Raw genomic sequence first — 6,464 nt, 5'->3', positions numbered from 1 at the left:
CTTGAATCATTTTGCACGATAAATCATAATTTGTGTGAAATGAGTCATTTTACATTCATATCATATATTAATTTCTAAATATAGCTACATGTTGAACATTTATAACATGCTTTATGCTTAGGTTTTTTAATGTACAGATGAGAGTTAGTAACTTCTACCCACTGTCCTTTACACATTAAAATAATAGAAATTCTTCTCCAGAATAGAATGACTTGTCAAGGAGAAGCTTACAATCAAACAAATACCCCTACCTGCATAGAGGCGTTGGTATAAGTCAACGGGGACAGTTGAAAATGTGTGCCCCGACCAGGACTCGAACCTGGGATCTCCTGCTTACGTGGCAGATGCTCTATCCATCTGAGCCACCGAGGACACAGAGTATAGTGCGACTGCGGGGACTTATCTGTGGCATGCCTCCCGTGAGACCCACATTCCCAACTTATTGTCCCGCACTACATTCATAGTTCCCCTGCCCATTATACTGATTACTCGCAGTTTTTTGCTGATTCCCGTAAGAGTTCGGGCACTGTGAATATAGTGCAGGACAATAAGTTCTTCATCCCAAAATCACATGATTTTTTCAGTCATTTCCCCAGTGTTTGCAGACTGATGTGAATAGTGAAAGAGAATACATTATTGAAGAATAAAACCTCTTTTACATGTATCTATTGTGTTTGATCTCCTCCATGCCAACCAGCCAGACTTTTACTGTCTTTGATGCAGAATTGTTTGTGATCTTGCGGGCACTGGAGTACACGTGACATTCTTCCTCTCCTAAATTTCTTGTCTGTTCCGATTCACTCAGTGCCCTTCACTCATTGCAACGTTTGTATGCGGCAGACAAAATTGTCCAGACCATCCAGGATGCCCTCCTCAGACTACAGCGACTGGGGAAAGTTGTAGCTTTCTGCTGGGTTCCGGGGCATGTCGGCATTGCTGGGAATGAAAGGGCAGATCTCGCAGCCAAGGAGGCGTGTCTCGCCCCACAAGTATCTCAGTGTGCTATCCCCTTGCACGCACTCACCTCGCTGTTGAGCTCACGGGTCATGCGTCTGTGGGAGGATGAGTGGCTGGAAGTGACTGACTATAAGCTCCGTATAGTCAAGCCCACAACGTGTGTGTGGTGTACTTCCTTTCAGCCCCATCGACGGGACGAGGCTCTCCTCACTCGGCTTCGAATAGGCCACAGCCCTATGACGCACGGCTTCCTGCTCCGGCGAGAGGACCCTCCAATGTGTGGTGCTTGCGGCGTCCAGGTCACTGTGGGCCACGTTTTATTGGATTGCGGGTCGCGGCTGACTTGCCGGCGGACCTGCCATCTCTTTTAGGCAACACTTGGATGAATGTGGCTAAAGTTTTAAAGTTCTGTGCCCTGTCAAATGTTTTTACAAAGATTTTAGGGAGAGGATTTTAATTTGCTCACTGTGTGACAAGCTCGCCCATATTTTATGTAAGTGGCCAGCCAATAACAATTTCCTGTGACATTCTTGTTGCTATGTTTCCCCTTTCCTTAGGTTTTACTTTCTTATGTAGCATTTTCCTTCTTTTCCTGCTTTCTTTGAGTGTGTGCTTTAGTTTTCTTAGGTCTGTCCACATTCGTTCCTTTTAATGTGTGTCAGGGCGCTGATGACCTCGATGTTGAGCGCCCATAAGCCCCAACACATCACCACCACCATGTATTCTAAAAACATTAATCATGTGAAATGCAACTCACATTTTTCTCACAAGTCTTCCTGAAAGCCATGGATCAAGATAGACAGGTAGATGCAGTATTTCTTGAGTTGTGAAAAGCATTATTATAAAAAAAGAGTATGATTATGTAGGGTATCAAGATGAAATGAAATTTATGACTTGATTCAGGACTTTTTGGTAGATAGGACACAGCATGTTATTTTGGACAAAGAGTCATCATCAGTTGTAGAAGTAACTTTGGGTGTGCCCCAGGAAAGTGTGTTGGGACCCTTGGTGTTCATGTTGTACATTAATTACCTTGCACATAATGTTAATAGTAACCTCAGACTTTTTGTAGATGGCACAGTTATCTGTAATGAAGTCCTGTCTTGGATCAAGCTGCATATGTATTCAGTCAGCTCTTGATAAAATTACAAGGTGGAGTAAAGATTGGCACATTGCTTTAAATGTTCAGAAATTTGAAATTGCGTGCTTCACTAAATGAAAACAACTTGATATCCTATGACTATAATGTCAGTGAGTCACAGTTGGAATTGGCCAGCACATACAAATACCAGGTTGTAAAATGTTGTAGGGAAAAGAAATGGAATGACCACATAAGCTCAGTTGTGGGTAAAGCAGGTGGTAGTGTTTGGTTTATTGGTAGAATACTGGTGAAACACAATGAGTCTACAAAGGAGATTTCTTACAAATTTGTCATGTGACCCATTCTAGGATTTGTGGGGCTCATATCAGCCAGGGCTAACAGGTGATATTGAACTTATACAAAGAAGAGCAGCATGAGCAGTCACATGTTTGCTTGATCCATGTGGGAATGCCACAGAGTTGCTGAATAAACTGAACTGTCAGACTCTTGAAGATAGATGGAAACTATCCTGTGAAAGCCTGCTTACTAAGTTTTTATAATCAACTTTAAGTGGTGAATCTAGGAATGTACTACAACTTCCTATTTATTGCTCCCACAGGGATTCCAAAGAAAAAATTAGAGTAATTACAGTGGCACAGATATGTTTAAGCAGTTATTCCTCCTACCATCCTGATTTAGGTTTTCCATGATTTTCCTAAATCCTTTCAGGCAAATGCCGGGATGGTTCCTTTGAAAGGACACGGTTGACTTCCTTCCCCATCCTTCCCTAATTCAATGGGACCAATGACATCCATGTGTGGTCCCCCTCCCCCCCCCCCCCCCCCCCAATCAACCAACCAACCACCATATGAGTATGGAATGGGAAAAAGTCCTGATAACTGATGCAATGGGACATAGCTTCTACCATGCACTTTGGAGTGGTTTGCAGAGTACAGATGCCGATGTAGATTTTGTGCCCAGTTAAGGTAATCAATATTCTGTCGTAGGCCACTTTTTCAAACATTTCTGAGATGATAGGCCTGTAATTCAAGCTGCTTTCCTTGCGCCCAGTTTTGTAGTTCAGTGTTACTACAGTATGTTTATGTCTGTCATGAGATGTGCCCAGAGCCTTTGACTAAATTAAGTCAGCATAAGATTTTAATATTCTGTGAGAAACACCAAATCCAGTGGAATTACTACTTTTTAGCAAGTGGAGGAATATTGCAAGCTACTCAGAGGTCATATTTTGAAAACTAATGCCTTACAATGGAAAATCCAGGGTGGAATGTAAAAATATTATGGAAAGGAAAGTTTCTACTCACCATATAGCAGAGGTGCTGAGTTGCAGATAGGCACAACAAAAAGACTGTCACAAATAAAGCATTCAGGCATTAAAGCCTTCATCAAAAATAGACAACAGACACACACACACACACACACACACACACACACACACACTCTCTCTCTCTCTCTCTCTCTCTCTCTCTCTCTCTCTCTCTCGCTCTCTCCCTCTGTCTCTCATTCTCTCTCTTGCATGCAATCGCAACTCACACACATATGACTGCAGTCTCAGGCAACTGAAGACACACTATGGGCAACAGCACCAGTGGATGATGGGAGTGGTAACTGGGTGAGGTGGGGAGATAAGGTGGAGAGAGTGTAGGGCAGCTATGTGCTGTCGGGAGTTTAGACGGAGGGTAGGGGAGATGTGGGGAGGGGATGGGTAGCGGAAAAGGAGAGAAGTAAAAAGACCCGTTGCAATAGTGGGATGAAGGCTGTTTAGTGCTGGAATGGGAACAGGGAAGGGGCTGAATGGGTGACGACAATGACTGATTAAGGTTTTGGCCATGAGGGTTACGGGAATGTAGGATATATTGCAGGGAAAGTTTCCATCTGCACAATTAAGAAAAGCACTGAAATAAAAGATGTCATGTTTGGCAGCGTGCTCAGCAACAGGGTGGTCCACTTGCTTCTTGGTCACACTTTGTTGGTGGCCATTCATCCGGACAGGCAGATTGTTGGTTGTCATGCACATAGCACAGTGGTTGCAGCTTAACTTGTAGACCACATGACTGGTTTCGCAGGTAGCCCCGTCTTTGATGGCATAGGTCATGTTAGTAACTGGACTGGAGAAGGTGGTGATAAGTGGATGTATGGGACAGGTCTTGCATCTAGGTCTATTAAGACCTGTCCCATTCATTGTTCCACCACCACCTACTCCAGTTTGGTCACTAACATCACCTATCCCATCAAAGGCAGGGCTACCTGCGAAACCAGTCATGTGGTCTGCAAGTTAAGCTGCAACCACTGTGCTCTGGGCATGACAACCAACAAACTGTCTGTCTGTATGAATGGCCACCGACAAACTGTGGCCAAAAAGCAAGTGGACCACCCTGTTGCTGAGCACAGTGCCAAACATGACATCCTTCATTTCAATGATTGTTTCACTGCCTGTGCCATATGCAGACTCTCCAGATTTAAGCGAGAGACTCCCAACTTTTCCTTCTTCCTCCTGATCTCCCGACAGTGAAGACCAATCTCCCAATTGTCAGAGCAGTTTCAGTACTTTCCTTACTATTTGAAAATCCTGCGCCTTCAATATTTTGGTGGATGACAAGGTATGGCTGCTACTTGTCTATGTTAACTTGGTAGATTGGTGCGGTGGCAGTCGGGAGTGGCAGTAGGCGTAGCTTGTGCTTTGTATCTACAAGGAATTTAGGAGCTTATCGTTGGCAGCATTCGGAGACAAATGAATATCTTTCAACTAGCGCCAATTTCCTCCGCTTCTGGTAGCACCAGCGCAATCGTCAAGTTATCGTGGACAAGGAGTAGTCGATAGTTGTTCCAAGCGAAGTGATTAGCATTGTTGTGTCTAAAAGGCAGTGTTGCCAAGTTAGGGGATTTCCCCCTAAATTTAGAGGGAATTAAGCTGCCTAGGGGGAAGTTAGAGAGATAAATGTTTCAGGGGAATAAATATTTAGGGTTACTACCCTCCCCTCACCGCCCCTCCGCTTGACAATTTCATTCTTGACCCCCTTTTGCCACCCTACTACACTGCTTGCTTACCCGATGGTGTGATAAATTATTTAGGGGAATTTGAAGTGCAATATGTCTTACGGATATAAGATACCATGCAATATGGGTTGCATTATGAAATGAAAATGTGTGATCATTTAACAGTGATATCATTTCTATGCCGATGACCTCCAACTCTATCTAAGCGGCAGACCTGAAGATGTAAACACTGCAATCACTCAGATGAATGATGATCTGTCTTCAGTAGTGACGTGGGCGAAAAATCTGGGGCTTAAACTAAATGCAAAAAAGACGCAAGTAATCTTAATAGCCCATCAGAAATTAATAAGTTCAGATTTCCGCAAACGGCTACCTCCTATTCTGCTCGACGTTACTCCAATACCATATCAGAAAACAGTGAAGAACTTGGGTGTAACTTTGGATGAGCATCTCAACTGAGCAGAGAATACAGTCGCAGTGTGCCGAAAGATGTCTGCTTGTCTCTATGCTCTCAAAAAGTTTCGGAACATATTTCCACTGGACTTGAAACGCCAGCTCATGCAAGCACTCGTTCTACCGAACCTCCACTATTGTGATGTGATTCAACAAGGCACGAGTAGTGAAAACAAAAGACGGCTAGAGCCAACCATGAATGCCTGTGTGCGTTACACCTGCAACATTCGCCGATATGATCATGTTAGTGCTTCATACTCCGAGCTAGGGTGGCTGCAGCCGGACAAATTGCATGACTACCACACTCTATGTCTACTCCACCGACTCCTCGTTGCGCAAGCACCCCAGTACCTTGCTTCAGAGATTAAAAACCTGTCATCATAATCGAAACATGAGGTCACTCTCATTTGGTATCCTAACTGTGCCCACTCACAAAACAAAAACTTTTGCAAACTCCTTCTCAGTTGCTGCTGTCCGCCTCTGGAACAAACTGCCCCTTACCTTGCGCAAAATTCAATCTCCTGCTGCTTTTAAGACGAAGTTGAAGCATTTCCTACTATCATTCTCATAAAGTTCTCCACAAAATTAAGATACAAGGCCAATCCTCTCATCTGTCAAATAGCAAAGCAAGTGTCTCCTATCTTGCTCCTATCTTTATTAGCCACGCAATCTTCTTTTCCTTTATATTTCCTTAATTATGTTTCTTCCTGTCCCTCTATTCTTCTCCTCCCTTCACCATGAGTCTCCCTCATACTGCCTGCTGCCAGCACTTCTATCTAAAATCTGTCTCTTCAATAATGTCTAATTATAACAGTACTTTGATCTACAAATATAAACTCTATATGTATGTATTTTTCCAGGTGTACCTTTCTAATTGTTTATTTCACTTTTTGTACTAGATGTAGTTTAACATGCCTACTAAAACATATGAATGTAAAATAAGCAGAATGCCCGGTTA

At 43.3% G+C, this 6,464-nt stretch overlaps 1 non-coding gene across 1 annotated transcript; it reads right to left on the bottom strand.

The window, feature by feature from the left end:
* Positions 1–298: 298 nt before the first annotated feature.
* On the bottom strand, positions 299–372 carry Trnat-cgu. Its single transcript has one exon. It is a non-coding gene; the product is annotated as a tRNA-Thr (tRNA).
* Between the last annotated feature and the right edge of the window lie 6,092 nt (positions 373–6,464).

The sequence above is a fragment of the Schistocerca americana genome, chromosome 10, assembly GCF_021461395.2.
Source record: "Schistocerca americana isolate TAMUIC-IGC-003095 chromosome 10, iqSchAmer2.1, whole genome shotgun sequence".
NCBI lineage: Eukaryota > Metazoa > Arthropoda > Insecta > Orthoptera > Acrididae > Schistocerca > Schistocerca americana.
The sequence above is the reverse complement of the archived record's forward strand: the minus strand, read 5'-3'. Positions and strand labels throughout refer to the sequence as shown.